This window comes from Monodon monoceros, unplaced genomic scaffold, assembly GCF_005190385.1.
Source record: "Monodon monoceros isolate NGI ecotype Baffin Bay Population unplaced genomic scaffold, NGI_Narwhal_1 Super_Scaffold_4, whole genome shotgun sequence".
Lineage (NCBI taxonomy): Eukaryota > Metazoa > Chordata > Mammalia > Artiodactyla > Monodontidae > Monodon > Monodon monoceros.
In genome coordinates this window covers 54808943-54836771 of record NW_021703781.1, presented here as the reverse complement: position 1 = coordinate 54836771, position 27829 = coordinate 54808943, and the positions used below count along the sequence as shown (strand labels likewise).

The following is a 27829-nucleotide window of genomic DNA, read 5'->3' as shown; positions in this document are numbered from 1 at the left end:
TTATTTATCTTCAGGAAAGTTTGTCAAACTTGGGCTTTGATTTTTCGCCCTGATTTCCCTCTTGTGGCGCGCTCTCGCACGCGCTCCCATATAATTTATGACTGCCTCTGGTCCTGATGACAGATTATTAAAAGTAGAATTAGTTTTTCGCGCAGAATTTTTCCACTGGGAATTGGGAAGGCAGCGCTCTCCGCGGAAGGTCTTCGGCGAGGTCTCCATTACTAATAGAAGTTTTTTGATGGGGTGAGGAGACTAATGATTTGAATTTACTGTGGCAGCAGTCACGTGGGCGGGAAGGCATCAGCCGAAGAGACAAGAGGTTAACTTTCTCCCTGTGGAGAGGTTTATTGGATTGTTTAGCAGCAGAAGGATAATGTTTTTGTCATAGACTGCTGGTGCCGCGCTGCAGTGCGGTGGCCGCCAGCGCCGGGAGAGGGGAGAGAGGGGGAGAGGGGGAACTGGGGAGACCGCGAGAGGCGGACAGGCCGACGGACAAACCCGGGAGAGAGAGGGAATTAGAAAGGGACACGCAGAGACACGGAGAAGCAGGGCGAGGCAGGGAAGGACTCGAGAGAGGAGACGCAGACTGACAGAAAGACGAGAGCCCCAAGAAATACGACAGAGGGAAGGAGAGGCGGGATGGAGAGAGAGATCAGGGGCAGAAACACAGCGAGACAAGAAAGGAAAGAGGGGCGGAGGGGAGCTGCCAGCTCCCGGGGCTGAGAGGGGAGACCCAGGGGAAGGACGGGGTCCCAGGGGGCGTGCGATCCGGACGCCCAGCTCTGCGGGGGTGCTGGGGTGGGGGATGATGGTGACCCGGGGCCAGGCTGACCTTGCCCGGCGAATGTTTGGGTATCTGGAGACGCAGGCCGCGAGGGCGCCCTCAGCCGGGCGGGGGTGGCCCTGGCGGGCCCCGGGGGAGGGGGCGGAGAGGGGGTGGGAGCGCGCGCGGCGGCGGCGGCGGCGGCGGCGGCGGCGGCGGCGCGTTCACCTGGCCGTGCGCTCGGAACTTGTACTCCCAGCATGCCTCGACAACATGGGAACCGGAGGGGAGTCGCTGCGCAGCTGAGAGCCTCGGCTTAATCTTATGCACCATTAAGCACTCAGCAGCAAGCCCGTCCTGTTCATATACATCATCCACGCTTAATAAACATAATGATGACATAAGATGTAATTCTAGATGAATTTTCATTTTATAGGGAAATGGAGAATTCCTGTAGAAGGGAAAAAAAGTAAATTATCTGGGAAGTGCAAAATAAATGATGTTGCTCCCAGAGATGAATAGAGGTGTTAGAGGGAGAGAGGGAGAGAAGGAGAGAAGGAGGGAGGGGAGTGAGGGAGGGGGGGAGAGAGAGAGGGAGAGAGAGCAGAGACAGAGAGATAGACTCCTACGGAGAGAGGCAGAGACCTGGACTAAGAAAGCCATGAGGGTATGGGGGTGGGGCGGGCTGTTGGACGTGGGGGAGGAACCCGAAGGGATGAAGGCGGCTGAGGTCCGGGTGGGAGCTGTGGGAGGTCGGGGCCGGCGTTGGATGGAGGGGCCGGGGCTGGGGGCGGTAGCGGCCCGGGCCGTGGCGAGGGTGACGGTGACGGACGGGGCCCGGCCGGGCGGCTCATTCATCAAGAGAAGGATCAGGGGCCCGGGGAGTCACTTACGGGCGGAAATTGAATTCTGATGAAAGCGAGGAGAGGCGAGGGCGGGGGGAGCGAGGACCAAGCTCGGGTCCCGAGTTCCCAGACTTGCCAAGGGGAGGGGGAAGGGCCCACAGAGACCTTCCAAATTGAGGTCCACGCCTCCTTCCTGTCTGGAACCCACCAGACCCCCCAGCCCGTATCCCAGGCATCTGGCAGGGATGTCGGCTCTGCCTGGGAAGGTCTGCGGCCTGAGGGTGTATCTAGAAATGTAGCTGGAGCTCTCTTCCTGAGGATTTTGACCACAGGGTGCCCCCGACAGGCCAGGGGATGGCTGTGGTGATGGGGGAGGAGGTGGGAGGGTAGCAGGCTCTGTGAGAAAATTAGAGGGAAAGGCGGGCCAGAAGGGTTAGTGGAGATTTGGTGGTGGCTCTTTGATGAGAGCCAGGGAGGGGAGGGATGGGTTAAATGGGGGGGGGGCAGTTACAGAAAGATCAGGAGTGGCTTATGGGGGAAATCAGTGAGACAGTCTTAGGGCCAAGGGGATACAGTGGAGGGTCTGGTGATAGGCTTGGGGAATCTCTGGTGGGAGGAATGGTGTAGCTAATATAGAAGGCAGGCCCAGGACAGGAGAAGTGGGACTGTCAGCACATTAACGGCAGAGTCTTCCTCTATTAAGAGGGAAGGACCTCACTAATGAAAGTAGCAGCCTGGATAACACTGACAGGGTTCCCAGGAGGCAGGATGCGACCCACCACCACCACCACGCCAGCCAGGGCAGCATGGAGGAGAGTCAGTTCCATCCAGAGTCTCCCCAATGGGGTCGGACCTCTCAGGTGGCAGAAAGCCCCTAGCCTCTCCTGCCAAGGGCATGGAGTGGACATTTCCTGCCGCCACAGAGAAAGAAACAGAATAAAGATGGGGACCCTGGAGAACTGGGGCTCGGGCTTAAATCTGCTGGATTGGAATGGAGAGAAGAGCTCCAGACATGAGGTTTACCCCTTGAAACATGTTCCTAAACCCACCCTAATTCTCCACACCTCCTCTGCAGTCAACTGTTAGCTTATCCACAAAGCCTTTGTGAGGTGCTTCCTACCCTCACTCAGGGGTGTTCAAAGCCTGGCGCCCAAAGAGACTGGAGCCCAGCAGGTCTGATCCCCAGCAGGCAAGGAGAAGGGACAAGAGCTTCATATCACAGAGGGAGAGAAACCATGCTCCAGGAATCACTGGTGCTACGGATGGTAGGCACGGTGAGAACCAGTGTGAAAGTCTTCTCAGAGAAAGTGGCATCAAACCTGGTCTTGATGATCCTTAGGGCTCCACCAGGCAGAAACTGGAATGGGGGTGAGGCTAATGGTGTCATTTGAGGTAGAAAGAAGAAGAGAAGTGCGGAAAAGGGGAAACTGGAGGAGGTTGGGGAAACATCTAGTTTCCCTGTTTGCTTGTATGGGGCTTAGGAGGTGTATTGAGGGGGTTGGGGAGCATCCCTGGGAGGCAAGTCTAGAAGAACAGGTAAAAGGGGAAGGGAGTGTCCTATCGTGAAGGGCTTGTTTGCCTGATAACAAAAGGAATATGGCTTTTTCTTTGGGCAGTAGGGAGCCATTGATAGTTTCTGAGCTGTAGAAGTCGTCAGAGCTGTGCTTTGGGACTGATTACATGGATAAGAGAATGGATAAGGGCAAAAGAGAAGGTGGGGAGGTCATGACCAGGGTGACACTTTGCCCCTGTGCCTGGATGTCTCACCTCCCCAAGGACATCAAAGAGGTGTGAGAAAAGCAGCCCTCTGCAAGGAGAGCCCCTCACTCTTAATTGATTGATTCCTCTCTCACCCCTCCTGAATTCCTTTCCTTCAGGATTTCACCTCTGAATGATTTTCTCTACCAGACCTTCAGCAAACAACCCGAGTCTCTTCCAGCTATTCCACCAGTGTCCTGCAGCGAGCGATGTGTTGAGCAGAGGGCGGTGGTCTTAAGGTCTGTGCATAAGAGCATGGTGGTGTCATGGTAGTTACTTGACTGACTGGTTCTGTCCCGTCCAGGCTACAGGTGAGCTGGAAGAAAGTGGGCAGCAGAAGATGGTTAGATTGTGAGTGTGTTATATCCACAAAGACCAAAGACACACAACCTCACGCCGGGACACGATGCCACTCAGTCTTTTGCCTCCAGAGCTCAGGCTTTCAGAATTCTAAAGCTTCAAGAGTCCTCAGTGGGGATCCCGGATCCCAGGGGTCACTGGGAGGCCTTGGTGGATGGGACCATCATTTCCTGCCCTCTTCTCAACCCTACTTTCACCCCATGCCCAACTCTTCTAGCTAATCCAAGTGAGGGTAATCTGCAATTCTGTTTTAGGCTCCCCACCAAAGTGACCCTCACGCAGGTGCCATTTGGCACTAGGAGGGGGTGGAGCCTTGAGGGGTCTCCTGCCAGCTTACTCAGGAATACCTTTGTTCAAGCCCCATATGGGGAGCTGGAGCTGAAGCTGGAAGGTCAGTCCTGTCGCTGGTCTTCACAGGGCCAGAGGGTGCTGTTGGGTATGGAGCAGAAGGAGGTGATTCCTTTGATCCTGAGGCCCCAGTGCAATCAGCTGTTGGGTAGGTGAGGGGTTAACAACGCACCTCTCAGAAAGCAGTAGGTCCTAGCGTAGAGCTAAGCACACCACTGTGGACAATGGAGAAGCTACACAAATACCCACAATCCCCCCCCTCCTCTCTCTCTTTATCCATATTGTCTATGTAACCATTCATCTTAGACACACCCAATATACCCAACACATAAAGCTAGACACGTACACAAATCCACATACATATATAGGCAGGGATGCATACCTAAACACACACATGCCCATTTGTGTGTATGTTGTTACACTGTGTGTTTGTGTGAATCATTGTGTTTCAGTTGTTACAGTGTATGACTGTCACAATTTCACAATACACACGACTGGGTATATAAGTCATATAGGGGTGCATTTACATATGCATGAACAAATGCATCATGCCCAGTTCCCATACCCTAGGGATTCACTTAAAGAAGGGGGGAGGCAAAGGGGAGCAAGAACCTGATGGGGGCAAGTGGGGGTGGGGAACATGGCGGGGGCAGCACTTGAAATTGCAAGAACTACAGGGAAGCAATGAGCTGAAAAACCCAGGCCTGGCTCCTCCGGCCCCCCACCTCTCCACAGGCCCTCCCAGAAGGGCCCAATGCTGCCGTCCCCTCACCTCCCTTGGAGCCCGAGTTTTAATTTGGGCGGTGTAATTTTGGTGCGAACGGTTGGGCGCCTTTCGTTGGGAAATTGGGAGGAATGCAAACAAGATTTCACTTCATTAAACAGGGGCAAACAGTAGAGAAATTGCACTTACTTATGGAAATGACTTTTAAACATGCACAGCATTTACTGGCACTGCCCGCGCTGAAATTCTGCGAGGATTATACATGTGAATAATTCACCATGGGCCAATTAGATCTCACTCTGACCCTAATCCCCAGCAGCCCCCATCCCACCCCATCTAGATTATGGCGCATCCTCCTCCCTCCTCGAGCTCTCCCTCTTTCCCTCCCATTCCTAGTGTTTCCCTTTTGAACCCCTGCTGAGAAAGCAGTTGTCGCACACATTTTAAGAGACACCTCAAACATGGTGACACACAGGTATTGAAATACCCTGCACGTGTTCAGATACACAAAGACACAAATGTGCAAACCCACAGGGTGAAACACTCTGATGCCTCAGCATGGCGACACACACACATTTTGACAACTCAAACATGTTAATATAGTCAACAGTTGTGAAAAACAGACTTTGTAACACCTTAAATATGGCAATACAAATCGTAATAATGTAAACATGATATTCACAGACGCCTATGGTAACACTGTAACATAAATCCTGATGCATAATTCATACATGGTGACAAACAATCATACACTGTGACAACTGAAACACAATTATTCACACAGACACACATCGTAACAACATAAACATTTGATAACACATGCTCAAACATGATGGCATAGAGATTGTGCCAACTCAAACAGACAGATACACACCATGTTGTTAAAATGCAAATACATTGTCACATAAAGATAACCCATGACAACTCAAACTTGGAGTCATACACAGAGACACACTGTGAACATTCAAACCTGGTGAGACCCTCACAACCTGGGGACAGTTAAAAGAAAGGCAACACAATTACACACACCGTATCAACTTAAAACTGATTGCATGCAATGATACAGGGGATACAATGATACCCCCGATAATCCAAACACATACAATGCAAATACAATGGTATAGTCGTGGTGACAATTTAAACATAACAACTGACACTTAGCCTGCTGAAACAAGCTTGCTCACGAGGATACACACTGACAACACACTGGGCCATTCAAACACAGTGAGATAGATTTCGGCACAGATTATATCAACTTAGACATCATGATGGCTCAGGTGTGATGGCACACACATTTTGACAACTCAAACATGGTAACACATGGAATACATTGTAAGAATTCCAACATGGTGATATTAAGTACTCATTTATTCACCTGTATGAAATAGAGCATAGGGAGACACAGAATGTCACATTCCCAGAATACCACACACATGGAGGCAATGTTGAAATAAAATATCTGGTGCATTGATACAGAAATGATAAACTGAAACAGCAAACACAAACATGTCCTAACCCATGGACATACAAATGAGCCAATGACACATGAATGACAAGGAGAAACACTTTGAGCCATAAGGATACTCATAATAGATACGTAGTAGCATTTATGCACAAGTACACTGCCACTGCCACACCCTCTTTGAAAGATACACCATGACTCCTGACCCGCCCCCCAGACCCACTAAACTCCTGGTCACTATCCAATTAACAGTACAGAGGAACAGACCTCTAGACTCCAAGTATGAAGGGAGGGCTGAAAAAGAGTGTAAACCCAAGACAGGACTTACATGGGAAAGGAAAATAATGAGGGTGTTTTCTCCATACTCTTCAAAAGCACCCTTGAGGATTCATAGTGACAGCTCAGGGGAGGGACACCATATTGTCCTACTCACACAGTCAAGGCCCTGGGCCAGTCTGTGGTGGCCTTAGTGGTAGGTGCAGGCTGTGGAGGAAGTGAGGGTTTGCAGGGAGCTGGCCCACACCTGGCAATGTAACCTCCTGAGATGTCTCTCCATGGTCCTAAACAGCATCCAGAGTTTGGGGAACAGTTTCATGGCCTGGGTGGTTCTTCCCCCTCACGTTGGCCGATCTTTTCACGCTGCAGAATCACATCTATTCAGAGTACCATGATCTTTGTCCTACTCCAGACAACATTGAGGGCAGGGCCAAATAAACATCTGCCAGAATCTGACTGGTGAAGAGGGGCACTGTTTCTGCTAGGAGCTTCCTGGATCACTGAGTTTGCTTCAAAAGTCAGTGAGGGCGTGTCAGCATCAGGGAATGTAACTTGTGTGTTCAGGTGTCAGTGTTAGTATGTGTTTGGCTTTGAGCATAGCATGTGTTGGGATGTGTATACTACTAGGAATCAATATCCCTTGAGCCCAGGTGTGTCCAGGTGACATTTTAAATGTTCTTGTATTGGAGTGCAAACCTGAGTGTTTGTTTGTTTTTTTTTAATTTTTATTGGAGTATAGTTGATTTACAATGTTGAGTTACTTTCTGCTGTACAGCAAAGTGAATCAGTTATCCATATACATATATCCACTCTTTTTTAGATTCTTTTCCCTTATAGGTCCTTGCAGACTATTGAGTAGAGTTCCCTGTGCTCTACAGTAGGTCCTTATTAGTTATCTATTTTGTATATAGTAGTGCGTATATGTCAATCCCAATCTCCCAGTTTATCCCTCCCCCCACTTCCCCCCCACCCCAAGTGTTTGTATTTATGTAGCCTTTAGGCAGTTCCCTGGGAATAACTGGGTCCGTGTTTAATTGTCACTGGGTATGTTTATATTGTTTTAACAGTATGTGTGTGACTTTGTCATCTCTGCTATAAATGCATGTGTCAATATGAGTGTATCATCATCATGCTAGCATTGTCACAATATGTGCCTGGGATTGATCGGGTCAGCAGGTTCTTATTGTCACATAGTGAATGGTGAAATTTCTTCTGCCAGGTCCTCAAGACCATTAAAAACAAAACACGTGTCACAACAGGTCACCTTGCCATGGGGGCTGGGGTCCTGTCAGAGGACCATGCTGTATCAGGAGTCTTGGTCCCAAAAGTAGTTAGCACCTTTGGGTCACTCCCATTTCACATAAGGACATACTGAGGACATGTGACCAGCAAGGTCATGCTGAGTGTGGGCAGGGGAGAGGGACTCAAATCCGGAGCCGGAGAGAGGCACAAGGAGAAGGTGGAGGTACCAGACCAGAACAAACATCCCACCCACGATGGCAAGCACCTGGGCTGCAGCTGCTCCGCTGCCCTCCACCACTCTGCCCTCCTGTCTCCCAGTCCCAAGTCCCAGTCCACCCCCATCCTCCCCTCCCCTCAGTCCCAGTCCTAGCCTCCCTCTCCCTGACCCTCCCCACTTTCTCCCTTGCTCTCTCTCTCCAACGGGCACATGTCAGAGAACATTATGTGCACCGTGGATTTGCATAATTCAAGAAGCATCAAATTAAATTTGCATAATTCCTTTGATTACACTTGTTATTAAATGTAAGTGACATTGATTTACAAAATGGCCCAATATAAGGTTAATAGCAAATGTCACCTTCCAACAGGGTGAGTGTGTGTGTGTCTGTGTGTGTGTGTGTGGCAGGGGCAGGGGGATGGTGTGAGGATGGACCTGAATCCTAGCATCTCTTTTCTGCCAAGCTCAGCCCCTCTCTGCCCCGCAGCTGCCCTAGGCCCCCAGTCTCCCCTCCCCAGGTTCTGAGTCCCAGCATAAGGGGAACAACCGGCTACATAGTCCTCCTTTTCTTTCCCTTTCTTCCAGGACTGGATCCAGTGAAGTCAGGTTGAGGGGCAGATGCTGTAAGTGGAAGGAGAGAGTGTCAAACTTGTAGGTTTAATGGTTAAGGTGGTTAGGGACCAGAAGCTATTAAGTATGAGGGTGCTTTGGAATTTGCCTCCAAAGACACAGGGTGAGTCCCTAAATGGATGTGGGGTGGCTTCTGGTCTGAGTGGGATGAGGAGACTCAGCAGAGGTTGGGGGGCAGAACATGAATGGACTACATTCCCAAAGCTCCAGGCACAGGGCACCCCTGGGCAATGAGGAGACCCAGGTTCAAGACCATGAGGACCCAGGAGCCCAGCAGGGAGGGTCCTAGTGAGCAAAGACTGGAGGTGGGGTCAGGGATCCATAGCTTGGTGCCTGAGTCACCATGACATGCCTTTGAGGCTCAGAGAGAAGGGGAGGGATGGAAACTTCATTCAGCCCCTCCTGAGCAAGAGACAACTGACCGGCTTCTTCCTGTAACATCAGAAGTGGGTTTAGGATCCAGAGCAGGACAGGGAGAGAGCCTCCCTTGACAACTGTGAAGGGCAAGGACACAAAGTACACACAGCAGGATTCAGACACCCCACACACATACACACATCTATATATGCACACCCACACATACAGACATTGATGTTCCCCCAGGGATACACGTGTGGGTACACGCACAGTAGTGGGCATATGCAGCTACATATGAACGTGGACGGCCAGAAGGCCCAAATGTGTTTATGGACTGTGTTACACATTCAGATACATGGATGGCCGGCCACCAAAGCACATGAAAATGGAAACTCACGAAGACACAAAACCATACAGACATATGCACATTCAAACACACGGAAATGAGAACGGGGACACCAAGCTCTCTCACTCCAAGAAGGGCCTCCCCTCACCAGGGCATCTTCCCACAGCCTCCCAGAACCTGGAGGAGGTAGAGAGGAGAGGACTTAGGGGAGTGGTGGGAGGAGGGGCCCCTCTGCCACCACCCTGTGGGGGCACCTGGAGAATCACAGGAGAAGGCCCTCCCAAGAGCCCTGCTGAGCTTCTCTGGAGCTGCCCTCCCCTAAACCCCCTTGCTGAAGGGTCCCTTCTCTCATCCTTAATCTGCCACAGAATGGGTGTGTGTGTCAGGGCGGGGTCAGTGCCTCACCATTCATCCTCTCCCTGGGTGAGAATATCGACAAGGCTGTAACTAATCATTAAACTCACTGGCCCCTTTAAACAAGGAAGGAGAATTATGGGCAAAACCGTGGGGGGCAGGGACCCCTCATGGGCCCTCTGAGGGGGAGGTGGGTTCAGGACTGAGCTCTGAACACACCTGAGAGCCAGACCCCACCATCACAGCCTCTAGCAGAAAGAAACTGGGCGCTCAAACCTGGGGGCAGGGTGTGGAGTAGCATCTGTGCCCAAACCCACAAGATTGCACAACTGAGTACAGGTGTACCCTTCACACAGGTGTGGATGCATGTGCGTGCACGCACATACACACGCACAAGTACCTACAAATGCATGCAGCTGTGGACACCCACAAATATATGCAGAATAGCTCAGAACACAGACGCAGGTCCCCTCCACCCTCGACTCATACCTTCTTGGAGAACAACAATCATAACGGTCAAGGGTGAGAATTCTAGGGGCACACAGATCTGGGTTCAAATCCTGCTTCTACCATTTCCTACCTGAGTGGCCTTTGGAAACTTACTAAGTCATTCAGAACTCCTACTTCTTCAACTGTTAAGTGAGGATAATGATACTATCTAGCTGTGGAGCTGCTGTATTAAATGAGATAATAAAGTGCCTGGCATACAGTAAGCGCTTAGCTGATCTTAGTTGTTGGTGGTGATGCTGTCATTGTTATTTCCAATCATAATTATTGACTGAGCACCTCCTATGTGCCAGACACTGATTCACGCCTTGGGGATATGGTGATAAACAAGACTGACAGTAGTGGGGCCTCCATGTGGACTAAAGGACTGAGGACCAGGTCCCGTTCCCCTTCCCCCACCAAGGGGCAGGCACAACAGAAACCTCCACCAACAAGGGGTCTCTGGGATCTGAGGGCCTCTCATCTGCCTGGGGCATTGCTGCCCACAACCCTCCACCAGCAAAGACGGTTCATCTGACACTAAGAATTACTCTGCCTTTTCCTGAGCCATCTCTTTTCCAGCCCCATGTCTAGTCATCTCCTCACTTGCAGACCCTGAGTCCTGACACGTGCACACCACCCCTTCCCCAGCATGTTTTTTGTTTTTGTTTTGTTTTGCTCTACCTCTCATAGACTGACCGACCAGGCCTATGCAGATGTGAAGAGGGTGAGTGTGTGCGCAGGTGCACCTGCGTAGGTATGCCCAGACCTCTTAAATTCTGCGCCCCGAGTAGGATCCCCTCGCCTCCTCCCGCCCTGACCAGCTGGGGACACTGCCGCTGGTCTCCTAATTAGCAAATCCACAGGCCTCTCAGTATCTCTTCTCTTTGACCTCTGCGGCATTTGGCAACAGCTCCTCCCCTCCTCCCTGAAACGGTCTCCTTCTTGATTTCCTTGACATTGCACCTCCCTACTTCCCCTCTCCCATCCTTGAAGTTCCTTGGCTGGTCTCCTACCAGCAACTCTGCCATCTCCCATCCCCTAAATGTAATGTAACGGTGCCCCAGGATTCTGCCATCAAACCTCTTCTCTCCCCTCCCTGCCTTTTCATTAGCTCTATCAATTCCAGCTTGACCTGTAATCTCTCTGGAAATGAGCACCCAGTTGAGATTTCTAACCCCAAACTCTTTCTACCAAATGACAGGTTTGAATTTCCACCTGCCTGTTTTCACGTGTATGTCAAATTCACCATGTGCAAAACCGAACGCATTCATTTCTTTGGCAAATATTTCTCGAGGGCTTATGATGCCCAGATGCCATACCAGACACTGAGGGAGGACACCCAGTGAAGGACACAGTCCTTGTCCTCCAGGAGCTTAGAGTCTAATGTGCTCTCCTTCTTCTGCTCCCTCGTCTCATCCCTTCATTCTTCCCCTTATAAAGCCTCTGGACGCTCCCTTCTCCCCACTTCCTCTTCCCTCCTCATCCTAACAACTGTCAGGTTCTATAAAATCTTCATCCCCATTGCCACTGGTCCAAAAGATCCTTTCATTTCTTGCTTCCTGAGCAGTCTCCTTGCCACTTGTCTCTCTAGGATGTATTTTGTCCCACTCACCTCTACTAAATTAATCTATCAAAGCACAGCTCCGACCAAGTCTGTTATGGGTTGAACTGTGTCCCCCCCAAATTGTCCAAATAAGTGTTAACCCCTGATACCTGTGAATATGACCTTATTTGGAAGTAGGGTCTTTGCAGGTGTAATTAAGATGTAAATTAAGATCAGGTCACACTGGAGAATTCCCTGGCAGTTCAGTGGTTAGCACGCGGTGCTTTCTCTGCCCTGGCCTGGGTTCAATCCCTGGTTGGGGAACTAAGATCCTGCAAGCCTCTCAGCAAGGCCAAAAAAAAAAAAAAGGATCAGGTCACACTGGAGTAGAGCGGGCCCTTAATCCAATAGGACTGATGTCCTTATAAGAAGAGGAGAGGAGACTGCTGGGTGAAGACACAGACACAGAGGGAAGACAGCCATGTGAACATGGAGGCAGAGTGATGCTGCCACAAGTCAAGGAACGCCTGGGGCTACCAGAAGCTGGACGAGGCAATGAAAGATCTTCCCCTAGAGGCTTTGGAGCAAGGATAGCCCCGCTGACACCTTGATTTTGGTCTTTGAGCCCTGAGATCTGTAAGAGAATAAATTTCTATTGTGTTAAGCCACCCGGCTTGTTCCATCTCTCAAGGAAATCAGTGTTACACATGTCAAGGGCATGGGCTTTGGAGTCAAATGGACCTGGCTTTGGATCCAGGCTCTAGGCTAACTAGTCTATGTCCTGAGTCTCAGTTTACTCACCTGTAAAATGGGGATGATAACAATTCTTACCTCACAGACTTGTGAAGATTAGAAGAACTGATTTATTGTAGTAGACAACTGGTATTGTTGGTTAAGCCCCACTGGGAGTGGTGGTCTCTTCTTTTGGAAACCAACATGAGGTCTCAGAGAGAGTCTCCTGACCCTATCCCACCTCTGGCCAGAGTCACCGGGTCCTAGACTGAACACCAGACCTGCGGGACAAATCTGGGTCCCTCTCTGGGAACTTTCACACTGGAACTGAGTAGAGAGTTGGTCCTTCCTTGCTAGTGGCAGCTGCAGGTGAAACTCCAGAGACAGAGCATCCTGTGTTCATTCAGGTCCCGTTCTGAATGTTCCTGAAGCTCTGTACCAACTCTGCCCTTCCTGCTCTTTGGTTATTTGAACTTTGCTTTGATGGCCTAGATGTCCACATCTGTTCCAGTAGATTCCCCTTTGCCTAAACTGGTTCGAATTGGGTTCCCATCACTTGTGATTAAGTGAGCCCTGATTGACACAACATGTAAAGGGTCTGACACATAGTCGGGGCCCAGTAATTGCCAGTTCCCTCCCCCAGAGAAGACACTAGTATAATCCCAAGTCCCAGAGGGGAGCAGAATCTCCGCTTGATTTTCAGATGTTCGTGCCTTCTAAGAGGAGAGCCTGGCTGGGCTTGGATGCTCAAAATGTTCCAGGCCTCATGTCACTGTGAAATTCTACAAAGTTCATGCATACCTTTTGATTACTAGCAAAAATAATTTATGAGCAAAAACAAACAAGCTGAACTACAGTTTAAAGACAGAGAGAAACTTATAAAACTAAATATGGGGTTTAGCATTAATAAAGAGAGATTTTTCTTAATACTTGAGAAATGGTAAAGGTGAGTAGAAATGAGACCTTTCCAGATGATTCACAGCCTGGTACCACGGGTGGAGGAGAAAGGTGTGTGAGTCTCTACCGCCCCCCAGCCTGCACTCTGCAGGGCTGGGCTCCAGGGAAAGCCTGGCTTGACAACACCATGACCCACAGCAGATCCAGCTTGGACTTAAAATAGAATATGGCCTTTCCTGGAAACCAAGTATTAAAAATAATTGCTTCTGAAAAAGGGAGTTGTGGGGGGCGATATGGGGGAATTTTTATTTTTTACTCTGCGTACTTCTGTATTGTTTACTCCTTTACTTTTGGCATGTATTATGGTGAAATTTAAAAATATTTGGAAAACGCAGAAAGTGACTTGAGTGTGCGTGTGTAGACGTGAGGGTTGTGGGTGTGTTTCTGGTTCCACGCGCTCCGTGGAGTCCTCCATGGGACACTTGCTGAACTGAGAGCCCCCCTCCTTCTGCTCCTTTTCCTGCCGCAGCAGCTCGGAGGGCTCAGGATGTGACATTTAGCTGACTGTGCTGCCTGCCGCCGCAGAGGCCCCAGGACCAAGGAGGGCGGGGCGGCTCCGTCTGCTTCCCATATGGGGACATTGTCTGTCCCTGCCTGAGGGCCACCCCCCTCCTGCCTCACATTGTCCCCTTGCTGTCTCCTGCTGGCCCAAGCCCTGGCCTGCCTCTTCCCTTTTCATTAGCCTCCTAGTGGCAGCCCCGGGCAGGACACAGTGGGCTGGGAAGGGGGCTGGGATTGGGCTTGCTCTTCTCCAGCCTTGGAGCCCCTGGCCAGCTCACCCTGGACTCTTCCCAGCCCAGTGTCTCAGCCTCACGTGCACACACGCGGTGCATGTGGAGGGAGCGCCATGCTGGGCAGGGCCGCTGGCTGTACCAGTGACTCTGCTGGCCCTGGCTCAGGCCCCAGAGGAGAAGTGGGGAGGGGAAGGCCACAGTTGCCTCCCATCCCCCTTGCAAAATAGCCCCTCACTTTGTGAATCTGGGCGTGATGCGAATGAGGCTGGGGTCCCCCGCAGTCATTCAGGGCTGAGGGCTGCCACTTTGGGGACAAATCTAGGGAGTGGGGTGGTAGGAGGGCATCTGCCACTCTGGCAGTGTTCTGACCCTGCAGGAGGGGCCCACTGGGGCTAATCTAAAGGACAAATTCCCACAAAGCCTCTCTCCAGATATTCAAGGACAGATCATTTAACAGGATACAGTGTCCGGAAGAGACCAAAAGACACGCACCAAATGGCTTCAGCCTCAGCACACTCTCAACCTAAAACCCTCACTGCAACAGGCCAGACTCCTCAGCTACTCTCATCAGACGGTATTCATCCCGACCTCTTCACAGTTCTCTATTCTACTCCTTGTTCAAGGCCTGGGTCCAGCCTCTCCTCTTGCAGACGCTTCCCCCAGCCCACCTTGTTCTCCTGAACTTCCACAGCACTTACTGCTGAGTCCATGCCCACAGTTTCTGATTCAGCAGCTGAAGGGGGCCTGAGAATCTGCATTTCTAACAAGTTTCAAGATAATGCTGATGCTGCAGGCCGGGACCACACTTTGAGAACTACTGCTTTGACCAATCCCTAGGGGTGGGGACCCTTAAGGGGAGATGGGAGGGAGGAAGGAGTGTTGGGGAATCCAGTCCAAAGGCAGAGGAAGCCTCCTTAGTTTACATACCTACACACGCACTCCGGGTGTATGTTGCTTAGTGAAAAGAACATGGAATTTCCAGCCAAGAGACCTGGCTTATCTACCACTCACTGGCTCACTTGCTGCCAGGCTTTGTACAAATCATTGATCTCTTTTAGCCTAAGTTTCCTCATCTGTAAATGGGGTGATAATAATCCTGCCTTAGAGTTTATAGAGAAGATCTATAAGATTATACATGTGACAGTGCTTTGCAAACTCTAGGAGCTAGACGGGTATTAGCTTTTACAAGATTGTGAGATTTATTTATGTTTATCAAACACACAGTGTTTTACAAATAGTAACTAATTTAACCTTCAGAATAATCCTATAAAGGAGGAACTGTTATTATTACTCCCATCTTATAGATGAGAAAAGCGAAGTTAAGTAACTTGCTCCAAATCATACAGCTAGTAAATGGCAGAGTTTGGAGATGAGCTGTCTGGCTCCTAGCGTACTCCTAGCCACTGCTCTATGCCACCTCCATGTTGGCCTATACTTCCGTCAGCCTGTGCATGTGTGCATTATTCAAGTTTACAAGAGGTTCTGATTTACTTAAGTGTTTACAAGTGTGCGCAAAGTGTATATAATGTGATGGTATTAGTAATAGTAATTAGTTACTGAACATTTACTCCATGCCAGGCCCTGTACTGTGGCTATCATTGAATCCTCTCAGTCCCACAAGGTAGATCCTATTATTATTCTCATTTTCCTTTTGAAAAATGCTGAATGCTAACTTATCTGAGGTCACACAACTAGAGATGTAAGGAGCAGGTAGGTTTAAATGGATGCCTTCAGAACCTTTGCCCTTAACTCCTATGCAGTACTGAATATGACTGTATGATCAGTGTGGGTATATGTATGTTGGGGTGTGTTTAAATCTATCTCCCTATCTATCTATCTATCCATTCATCCACCCATTCATCCATTCATTTATCCATCCATTCAGCCAGCCAGTCAGCCAGACAGACAGCCAGACAGACAGCTAGCCAGCCAATAATCTCTACCTATCTATCATTGGCAGCTGAGTCGTTGCCCTGGGTCAAGTTTTGTGGAAGCCAAGCTGTGGGAGACTGGAGGAGAGGTAAAAGAGGAAACCATGACCTCTTTCAGCTGGCTCAAAAAAGATCGAAGTTCCTGTCATGTGTTCCCTTTAGTTCGGAGTGCCTGTAAGGGACAAAGCCCTGTCCCAGTGTGCAGGGGGAGAGTTCTCAACCAAAGAGATGGATGCATCCCCTTCATCATTCCCACCGAACCAGGCCAGTGACCAGGCACCAGATGGGCACAGAGGGAACTCATCACACTCTTCAGAAGACAAGTCGGGAGCTGACCATTTACCCATCAGTGTCAGTGCTCACCCAGAGGACTAGAATTTGTACACTGGAATCCAAACCAGTTCATATCTTCGAGAGTTATTTCCTTCATGATTCTCCTTAGCACTTATTAATTTTTGGGACAGGGTGCTAAATCTGGTTTTAAACAGATAGAAAGCTGATAGGAAAAACTGAGTTAATGCTTCAAGGAAAGTGGGACTGGTGGGCAAAAGGATAAAATGATTTGGGAGACAAGAAGGGAACTGACCAGTATGACTAATAAGTTACTTTGGGGACTGGGGGCCAAGTCACCTGGGTGTGATGGGGTAAGTATTATTTTCTATCTTGAAGAAAAATGTGTGATGTTTATACTGTCTCAGAACAAATAGGCCTGTGACTGATGGATAGTTTACCATTCATGTAGCTGGTTTCATGTACTTTTGACAGCTCAATCAGGATTCCAACAGTTATAAAAAATGATTTTCTTCTTGGAAGTTGCAGGAGGGAAGTATGTACCCCTCGCCCCCGCCCTGTGCCCACTCGCGCTATACTTCTGAGTGAGGAAAGATGGGATGTTCAGAGCAGCACGGGGAGTGGGAAGAGGCCCGTGGGTGCCCCTGAGTCTTCCTGGGTTGGACAGGGGGTGTCTCACTTCTCAAGGGCTGCCTTGGGACTCTTTGGCTGAACTGAGGCCTGGAGGGCCATTCAGGAAGGTCCATGAGCCCTCACTGTCTCTAGGACTGGGATGGGGAGGGGTCTGTAGACACGAGGAAGTGGAGATAAGCCCACGAGAAACCGAGGAGAGTCAGACCCAGACAAAGACTGGCCTTAAGGCTGTGTGGAAGATTTGGATTGCGTGTGGATCCACCTGGATCCAACCTATGACCAAGCCCCTGTCTCAGCTGACCTGCTTCCCGGCAAGAAGGGGACCATGAGGATGGAGAGAAGGGCTCCATGAGGATGAAGAGAAGGGCTGTGGTCTCCCAGCCTTCAGGCTGTGGTCTCCTGGCTTTCAAGTGGTGGCAGCAAAAATGACAGTGGCCAAAGCAGGAAGATGGAAGGTAGGAGGTCGTATTTTGCCATGTGCCCATGCCCAGGGCCTTTGGGTTTGGGTTCATCCCCTTTAAAACTATTTCAAAATAGAGAAGTCTAGTTGGCACCAAAGATCAGTTAGAGGCTGATGAGATAGTGAAGCTGGAAGCACAGGATTGTCTCAGCCAGGTTTGGAGGTTTTGCCCACACTGGGGCAGGTGACAGGTCTGAGAGCCCCTCAGAGCTAGCACTGCCCACTTACCTGGCACAGACCTGCCACCAGACATGTCGTCAAGCCTCTAGCCTATGACTTTGGTAGGATTAGTGGGATATTCAAGGTGACTTTCACGGAGGCAGCCTCAATATGTGACTCAGCCCCAAGTACACATGGGTCCTCCTGAAGAGTAAGGCTCTTCCCATACTTTTTTCTGCATCACCCCCAACCTGAGCAGGTTCTGGAGTCAGGCCACCTGGGTTCAATCCTTTCCCTTCCACTTACCGGCTACATGACCTTGGACAAGCTGCTTCTCCTCTCTGTGCCCACTTCCTTCATTTACAAAATGGACATGATTGGCCCGTTCCCAGAGGCTTGCTGAGAGAAGTCCATGAAATAACCTCCTGTACTTGTTTAGGACAGTGCTTGGCACATTGCAAACACCCACCAAGTCATCATTACTTCTCCACCTCCCTCTTTTTCTAATTACTATTCTATTAATATCAACCATGAGCTAGGCATAATTTAACACGAATTTACCTTATTTATTTATTTATTATTAATTAATTAATTAATTTTTTGGCCATGCCACGTGGCTTGCAGGATCTTAGTTCCCCAACCAGGGATCGAACCTGGGCCATGGCAGTGAGAGTGCCGAGTCCTAACCACTGGACCTCCAGGGTATTCCACCTTTTTTTAAATTAAAATTTTTTTTTTACATAAATTTACTTTAAAATGTATGTCAAGCACTATAGTAGGTGTTGAGGATAAAGTAGTGGGTGCCTATCATGATATTATGCAGCGTTTATTGAGCACCTACTCTATGCCGAAGCTCTACTAATTACTCAACATGCATGACCTCATTCACGAAGGTCCTTGCCTTCATGAAGCTAACAGTTTAAAAGCTTTTTTTGTATTATATCTCATGACGTCCTCACAAGAAATCCATGATGCAGATGTGGCTCCAGTTCTACAGAGGAGGAAATTGAGACTGAGAAAGTTCAAGCAGATTGGAGATAATGGGACTTAGATTCAAACCCAGCTCTGTAGCCCAAAGCCCATGCTATTTCCACCACACCACGCCTACACTGCCAAATACTGACAAATTAATTGTCATGCCTATAAAAGGATGGGTCTCATATCCAGGGTATATGCTCCTGTATGTCTGGACACCTGAGCCTGGATGTATCTCTTTGAATGGATACCTTATATTAATAAGTGTAGAGGATGTGTGTAGCTGTATTTCTGCATCTTATGCCTGAAGGGAGACTTTTTATGTAACTTTGTGGGGTTGTGCGGCTAAGTGCAGCTGTGGTCTGGTGAAGGGTCAGTGTAACTATGTGAGCAGGGGTGTAGGGGTGTCTGCTTAGATGCCTGTTGGTCTGTGTGGCTATGGTGTGCTCAGATTGTCAGTGGGTTGTATTGGGGTGAAGGGCTCTCCAGACTCTCCCCTTAAAGGAAGGGAGAGAGGTGCTGGGAGCCAGGAGGGGGTGGCCTTCTGGATAGACCCTCCTGGGTGAGAACATCCGCTGGGCCTGGGCCTTGCCTGCTGGCTCCAGTGCCTGGTGCTGGGCTTTAGGCTGAAAGCTGGAGATGCTCATTTCCCCTTAAACACTGCAGATGAAGGTCCCGCAGTGGGCATGGGTGGGAGGGCACCGTGTCGCTCACGTTACAAATCAATTCATTACCGGCACTCGCAGTCGCCTCCGATCTTCAAGGATCGGGGGTTTGATGAAGAGGTTTCATTTCAAGAAATAAACCTTTTAAATTAACCAAGAGATGAGGGAAATTTCTTTATTTAAAAAATGCTCAGGCCCTGCTGGCTTTGTTTTCTCTCTCTTATTAGCATTGTTATTAATAATCCTACCCTTTCTCTCCTGGGGATGGTTCACCCTGTCGGGGAGGCAGAGCAAGCCACTCGGACTTGGGGGCAGACCCCTGGCCCCAGGCACCTCTGGCCAGGCCTGTCTGCTCCACCAGGTCTCCCAGGTCCAACAGTGGGGACCCACCCAGGCTCCTACGCTCCAGACAGACTCTCAGGCAGGTGGCCACGAACCTGCTGTGTGACCTTGGGCAAGTCACTTGACCTGTCTGTCCTCAACAGCAAGACGAACATAGAATCACCAGTTTCTACAACTGGACCTTAATGATAGGAGTTTAGCCTTTGCATGTTATCAGTGAGAAACCAGGCTCAGAGAAGGCAAGTGAGTTATTTAAGGTCACACAGAATCTTCATAGCAGAGATGATTTTGACATCTACCTAATTTCTAGTCTAGTTTCTACTTGGAAACAAGCATTTGGATTTGTGGTCTATAAGTTACAAAGCACCTTGATACACATGATCTCACTGGATGTGTACTAAAAACTTAGCTGTATATTATCATCCCTCTTTTACAGTGAGGGAAATGAGGTACTCTGGGAATGCACCAGCCAGAGTTTTGACAGGAAACTTATGACATACCCTATTGGGTTATTTGAGAAGAGTTTCATAAAACAACTATTTACAAAGGTATGGACAAGGATTGGGAAAAGTACAGGTAATGGTGCAGTATCCTGGGGCTGGCAACAGTGGAAAGCCATGACTAACCCAGGTCTAAAAGGAACAAAGATGGAGATGGAGAAATGTGGCCAGAATCAGGAGAGAGAGCTGAGTGGATAGGTGGGGAGAGCTATGGCCTCAGGTGGGGAGATGCAGCCAACCGCAGCAACCTGGGCGTGAGGGAGCCAAGGAAGGAAATACCCCAACTCCCCTCTCCTCTCCTTCTAGTCAAACCCAAGGGGGCCAGTGGATGCAGACTGTGCAGGCCAGGCTCCCGGGCACAGAGCAGGGTGGAGGAGGGTGGCAAAGGATCTAGAGGGCAGACACCCAGGGGGATAGCAACTTGCCAGTAAATGGCAGAGAGAGGATGTGACCTCAGAACTCCTGAGCCTAAGGGTCTCCTAAGTCCAAAGCCATAGTCTTTTCTGTCACCACACTCGGACCCAGTGATACCTGACCCTGCCTCATGGAGTTCTGCACAACTCAAATGCAATGCTGGGTCTGGAGGTGTAGCCTAGTATGAGGGACGGCTGTCCCTCCTGATGGCCACTCCAGGAGGGACCAAATGCTGGCATCGAGCAATGACAGCTAACAGTATCTCACTTCCCAGAGAGCAGGTTTGCATCAGAACAGGGACCTTCCGGAAACCCAAGGCTTTCACCCAGCCGAGTAGCCCGTGGGGTGTCCCTGGGCTCCTTTCACAGGCCCACCCTGCCGACAAAGGTCAGCCCTAAAAGTCTGCACACCACAGAGCTAGCACAGGGATCAGATTGAGCAGATGCCATCCCCCTTCACACAGACAGAGAAAAGTGGGGCCCATAGAGGACACCACCCACTGCTTCCTTTGGAGTTCACTCCCCACTTGATGTAGGATGGGTTGGAGGATCCCAGAGAAACCCAGATTAGAGCCTCTTTTTCCTTGCCATCCCCCCCCCAAGGAAAACTAGGCCGACAGATTAAGGTCATGGGGAAACTTGAGAGACAGTGGCACCCAGAAGGGTGTAGAGCTCAGTTCTGGAGGATCCAGGGCCTGGGGACACCAGGGAATCTGAGGTTCTACAACCAGGAAGAAGGAGGGGATGGAAGTTATCAGAGGCGGGGCACAACCAGGCTGTTTAAACTCTATTTTCCAGGTCCCATCCCAACTGGTATTTACTGAATCATTTCTTAGGGGGGCGGGGTCTGTCTTCCTCTTTAAAACAAGGCTGCCCAAGGCCAGGACTATGTTTTTCATCATCAGACTAGGGGTCTCCGGAAGTGGAGCTTAGCTCATCCTCTGTGTGGCCTCCTAAACTCAGTCCAGGGCTCTGATCTCAGGTGGGAGCGTCAGCTCAGCTGACCTCCCCATCGAAGGACCGCAAACCCCAAGGCTCCCTCTCCCTTCCCAGGTGCCCTCCCAGTCTGCCCCCGCTGCAGACTGGGGGAAGGAGGGAAAGGAGGAGAAAAAGGCCTTCCCAGCCTAGGCATAGACCTGCCCAGGTGTGTGGGGGACCAGTTCACCATCTCATTAACGTGGAATTGTTTTTAGGTTAATAATCCTGCGTTAATTTCCCCTTAAAATATTGTCTTTGACCGTTAAATGCTCACACTGTTATAAAAAGAACGTAATAAATGATCTTGAAGCAAATTCTCCTGCCAAATGTCATAATTTATTTGCATAATTAGCTCTTAATTTTAATTCAATATGCAAATCCACGCTTCCTTTTCATTGCAGCCGCCTGTTTCCCAGCCGGGTGGCCATGAATTTACTGTGACACTCTCTCCACGGCTGTCAGAGGCAGGGGTGGGGAGGCAGGTGCCTTCTGGGGCTGGTGCCTGGAGGAGGGGTTCAGACACACAGACTCAGATGGACAGGCCCACAGGTCCCTGCTACTTGAATGCAGGCTCCCAGGATGGACTGGTGTGGACAGTGGGATACCAACATGCAGACTGGCAAGTGCAGAGACCCACCAACACTTTGCTCAGGCAGAGACCCAGAGGTGAAGGTGCAGGAACCCAGACTTATAAGCTGACACATTAAGAAACCCATGGACACCCTAGGCACACTACACAGGCAGAAACATATGAACACTGACTCCCATGAAGTCCCACGGCCTCCTGGACCCAGACATATGTGCTGACACTCAGACACATGGGCACATCCAGATATACCTACAGATGTGGATGAACTCAGAGACCCAGCCTGCGAGCAGAGGTGCATGGGCACAGAGAGCACTGTTTGGATGGAGAGGTCCCTGGGCCTAGATACAGATGTGCGGAGCCACGCTTGCCAAGACACCCAGAGCTGGGAGATCACATCTATGCATGCATACATATAACAAGACACACCATCCCAGACAGGAACTGGACAACCCTACAGAAAAGCCAGGATGCTATGTGGACCCCCTGACGCAGGTAGGACTTGGCCTTCAGGTCTCCATAGTAAGCATTTTGAGGCCATGTAGGGTTTGTGGGAGGAGCACTGAGCTTAGAGTCAAGGGACCAAGTTCTAGTACCAGCACCACCTCCCACTTTTTGGGAGACCTTGAGCAAGATATATCATCTTTTTTTAATCAAAAAACTTTTTTCATCTTTTTTTAAAATAAGAGCTTTGTCGAGATATAATTCATCTATTTAAATTGTACAAGTCATGGTTTTTAGTATATCCACAGGGCTGTGCAACTATCATCATAAGATGTTTTAGAACAGTTGAGTTATACCCCCAAACCCTATACCCACTAGCAGCCAGTCCTCTTTCCCCCAACACCCCTTCCCCACCCCCCAGCTCTAAACAACCCCTAATCTATTTTCTTTCTGTGTGTAATTGCTTATTCTGGACATTTCCTATAAAGGGAATCATACAACGCATGGCTTTTGGGGACTGGCTTCTTTCACTTAACATAATGTTTTCAGTATTCATTCATGTCGTATCATGAATCCGTACTTCACTCCTTTTTATGGACAAATATTCCATTGTATGGATGTAGTACCACATTTATTTATGCATTCATCTGTTGAAAATTTGGATCGTTTCTACGTTTTGGCTGTTATGAATAATACTTCTATGAACATTCTTGTATAAGTTTTTGTGTGGACCTATGTTTTCATCTGTCTTGAGTTTACTCCTAGGAGTGGCACTTCATTGTCTTAGAGTTTGATTCTCCCATCTATAAAATGAGAGGGTTCACTCTAATGGAAACTCGAAGGCTTATCTTGTTGCATTTGTTTATGATTAACATGGCATTTTCCAGCTGAGATTATGGTTTTCTCACACAGCCAGACACACACAGCAGCTCAGATACATACACTCACACACACGCATGTGCGTGCGCGCGCACACACACACACACACAATCACCAACACGGCCACCCAGACACTTAGCCACAAAGGCACAGGTGCACCCAAATTGACCTAGACCCCCGCAGGAACCTATCCCTGAGTTCAGGGCCTAGAGAATAAGATAGAAATGCAATTGGAGAGACTGTGAGAGCCACAGGGAGGGCCTTTCATGGTGAAAGGAGGTTAAGTCTGAAATTTGGGAGGAAGGAGGTCAGCCAACAAGATGGAGAAAAAAGGCAGAACGAGAGGGTGAAGTGTTAGAGATGGGGAGTTGGGGTCAGGATCTGGTGTAAACACCAGGACACTTGGGTCCCATTTCCCCAGCTGTTTCTGCCTTATTCCATTGACTAGGTTCCCCTTTGTTTCCCTGCTCCCTCACCCTAGAGGAAAACTGACCCCTCCCCACCCTCCAGCCTCCCCCCCCACCTTCTACAAGCTAAGGAGACAAAAGGGATCCTTTTCCAGGATAATTAAGCCTCAAAGACAGCAGCTCCTCCCAGGAAACTGATCGGGTTTGCCCTGAGAGAGCCCTTTAGTGTGGGAGGGGAAGAGAATGGAGACCGGGAGAGACAGAGAGATGCCTAGGAGACAAGAAAGTGAACCCAGACACAGCTGACACTGATTCCTGTGGCCATGTACTGCCTGTCACAGAAGTTTGATCTTTAATTTTCCCTCTTAGGAGAGGGGTTTATGAGGTTAGGGGGCTGATTAGCTGTAGACCCTAATACATGGCCTCTCCATGATCACAGAAATCCTGGGTATAGATGAGTGGAAAGTGTCTGAGCGTGTGTGTGTGTGTGTGTGTACACGCGCGCACACCGTTATTATGGACGTGTGTTGATGTTGTTGCTGTGTACCAGTGTGTGAATGTGTGTCTGTCTCCAGCCCTCATGGGCCCCAAACTCCCACCCATGCCCCCCTGCAGAAGATTCACTGCGTGGCCTCAGCGGAGTTTCTAACCTGGAGTGATCGCTTTCCTGATTTGCCACTTTAGAACTCTTGTTAATGAATTTTTAATCTTCTTAATGACATTAAACACGGAAAGTAATTAAGGAAAACAAGTTTGAAACTGCTGACTTCAACCCTTTATTCACAACTATTTAATGTAGAATTAATTTGATTTTGCCCATTATTCAAATGAATGCGCTACCTTCTCCTCAGCCCCAGGCCTGTCCCCTTGCCCCGTCCCACATGCCCAGAGACACCCTGTGGCAATCATCCAGTTATCATCTGACCCGAGTGGGCGATGGTTTCCCGGTTCTGTGCCGGGAACCCGGGTGTGAGGACTGAGCCAAATTCCTGGAGGGTGAGGGGCAAAGAGTGACCTCTCTAGGTCGGGAGAACTGAAGACACTCAGGAGGGCTCAAGGAAGACAGAGGGAGGCCTGAAGAGATGATGCTAGAATGGCAAGGACTCCCCTCCATCTCAGATTTCTAACCCTACATGCTCAATCATCAACCCCCAGGAGCTCGGTGACCTATGCACAGAAATGCTTGGATGATGGGGGACCTTCACATTCACATGTATTTGGTATTAGAATATTTAAATCTGTTGACCTCAAGAGAGTCAGGTGTTTGGAGGCTCAGATGCTGAGGTCCCATGAGTTCCAATTTCCGGCCATTTTTCAGATTTTCATTTTCAAAATTTTAGAAAAAGAAGCTCCTCCCCCTAAACCGTAGGCCTGAAGCCACTATTTGGATGGATGAGGCCAAAATGGGCAAGTAATAGCTGTTTGAAACTGGGCTTAAAACTGATCCAGGTCTTAGGAACAGAAACCATGCTCCAGGGCAGAGCCAGCCAGTCCCTGAGCCTGAATGGGTTTGGCCTCTATCTTCCAGAAGGGGTTTTTAACTGGCCTCTGAGCCCTGGGTGAGAAGGAAGAAAGGGTCCAAAGGAGCCCTGGGAGTGCCCCTGGGAGGACCTCAGTGTTCTCACAGTGGGGGGAAGCTGGGAGAAGAGAACAGCTGCAGCCCATCACCCCCAGCCTCTTGACTCCTGCCCCAAAAGGCCCCCCGACTTGAGCCTTGGGTCCCAGATCTTGTTCTGTGTGAGTGTATATTGTACGTGTGTGAGGGCAAAGACAGGAGGGGTGGGGTAGATATGACCTTAGAAGGCAACAGAGGGGAGTGGGGAAACCTCAGCACATGGCCTCAGGCAGATGTGACCTAAATGCTGGCTCTGAACTTCCGCTTGACTTTGGGCAAGCCCTGACCTCTCCCTTCCTCCACTCTGAAGTGGGGAGACAGATCCCTACCTCGAGGAGTTGTTAGGAAGAATAAGTGGGAATCACAGGTGCAATCCCAGCACAGTGCCCAGCATACAGTGTGATTCTCCATCAATTCCTGGCCCATTCCCCGCCCCCACCGGCCCCACCTGTGGGGAAAAAGGAGACTCCAAGAATGTGCCAGAGAAGGAAAACTGAGGGCTTCTGGGGCTAGAGGCCAAAAGAGGGTCTCAGGAAGCCATGGATTTGCGTAGATGTGCTGAGAGTGGCGAGGGAAGCCAGCATTGGAGAGCTTCCTCCCTCTAATCCCTTGAATATCCCCAGAAATATTCCTTGGAGTCATTCCCCTGAATTCTATTCCCAGGAGGGGTTTTCTCTCTTCTTCCCTCCCACTTACCCTTTCTTCTTGTCTCTTTTCTCCAAACAAGCCTCCCCCAAGTGACTTCACTCATCTCAGCTCCTAGAAGAAAACCAGCCCTAACCTTGTGCACACCTCCCCGCCCAACTCTGCACTGAGCCATGACTGGGCCTGAGCTGATGCAGTCTCTCTCGCCTCTTCCTCCCATTCCAGGGACTTTATGGGCTGAGACGCTGCCGGCTTGCTCACTTCTCCCTCTCTCCCGCTCCTCTCTCCATCATCCTCCAGGTCTCTTGCCCCTCTTTCTTTCCTCCCCTGCCACGGCCAGCCTTGCTCTGCTCTGTGTCTGTCTCCCCCCACCCCCTCACAGCCTCTCTCTTTCTTGAGAGACCATGGATTCTAGAACATTACACCTACCACTGTCCAGCACACACTCTCAGGAAAGGAGAACTGGCAGAGGGCACTGGAAGGACCCCACCTTGAGGGCGCCCCAGGATGGAGACAGTCCTTGAACCCAGCTGTTCAGCTCCAGGAAGCCCAGAGCTGGCGTGACCTGGGTCTCCTGTCTCCCAATTGCTCTGCCCACTTCCCCTCCTTGCTGACATCCTGGGAAGGGCCAGGTGGGTTCTGAAGAAGAGGACCTGATCCCTCCCACACGTACTCACCACCCAACTCTCTCACTCATAAAACCCTCTCACAAAGACCCACGCTATCATACACACACATGTACTCACATACTGGACAAACTCGCATCTCACACACAGACACAAGTATGCATGGGCACAGACACACACAGATGCAGGCGCACACTCACAGACACACGCAGCGCCCCCCTCCCAACTCACACAGATGCATACGCGCACATACATACACATGCGGAGATCCCACAGGCGCCCAAAAGCACAGGGCAATGATTAATGTCCCCTCAGAAAAAGAAATTATATCGAATAAATTAAACTACTGTGGCAGCAAATTGAAAAATAAGGATGTAAATGAGGTTTGAATACTTAATATCGAAGACAAGGGGGGAAGGAGAAGGGATGGCTGGGTCCCCTGAGAGGGGAGAGGAGGGTTCCTCCTGCCCCCCAATTAGACTCTGGCTTCTGTCCAGAGACCTGAGAGCAGGGGACTGGGGTGGCATGGGGGCTTCAGTCGGCACAGGGGACCCTCTCCCTAGCGGCGGTTGCAGAGAAGGTCCCAGACCTCTAGAAAGACTCAGGGAGGGGGGATAGGGAGGAGGTGGGGTGACCACCCGGTAGCACCTCAGAACTCATCCATGACAGGCCCCAGCGTACAAATGGACACTTGCTTTCTGGTCCAACACATACTCCTTTGAAGGCCTGTCCTGCCTTACCTGAGCCCATTGCTCTCCTCCCCGAGACCCTCACCCACCCCAAGATACCCAGATGCATCTGATCACATATGCCTCGCTCAGCCCTCCACAACTGAGCCCCAAAGCTGCGTACGTTCTCAGAACTCACCTGCCTCCTCACCACCCAAGGTGTCCTAACCCCCCCCCCACCCTGCCCACACCACAGACATTCCGCCCACTCACCCACCGAGGCCCCAGTACTCGCCTGGCACAGTCCTACCCACTCCACATACCCCAAACACACACCTGCACACACATACGTGTGCACACACACAAACAAATTCTTTCCTTGGAGCACATCATGACATACCGCTGTCACACACACACACTACCTACAAATCGTCACACACACACACACACACACACACACACACACACACACACA

At 50.0% G+C, this 27829-nt stretch overlaps 1 protein-coding gene across 1 annotated transcript in view; it reads right to left on the bottom strand.

Moving 5' to 3' along the window:
• Positions 1 to 1032: 1032 nt before the first annotated feature.
• HIF1AN (hypoxia inducible factor 1 subunit alpha inhibitor) overlaps positions 1033 to 27829 on the bottom strand; it is a 104330-nt gene continuing 77533 nt past the window's right edge. Inside the window, exons 10-11 of the transcript XR_003790571.1 lie at positions 4074 to 4155; positions 1033 to 3682 (exon numbers count right to left, since the gene is read on the bottom strand). The gene's annotated coding sequence lies outside the window, so the exon portion shown is untranslated. The remainder of the gene's footprint in view (positions 3683 to 4073; positions 4156 to 27829) is intronic.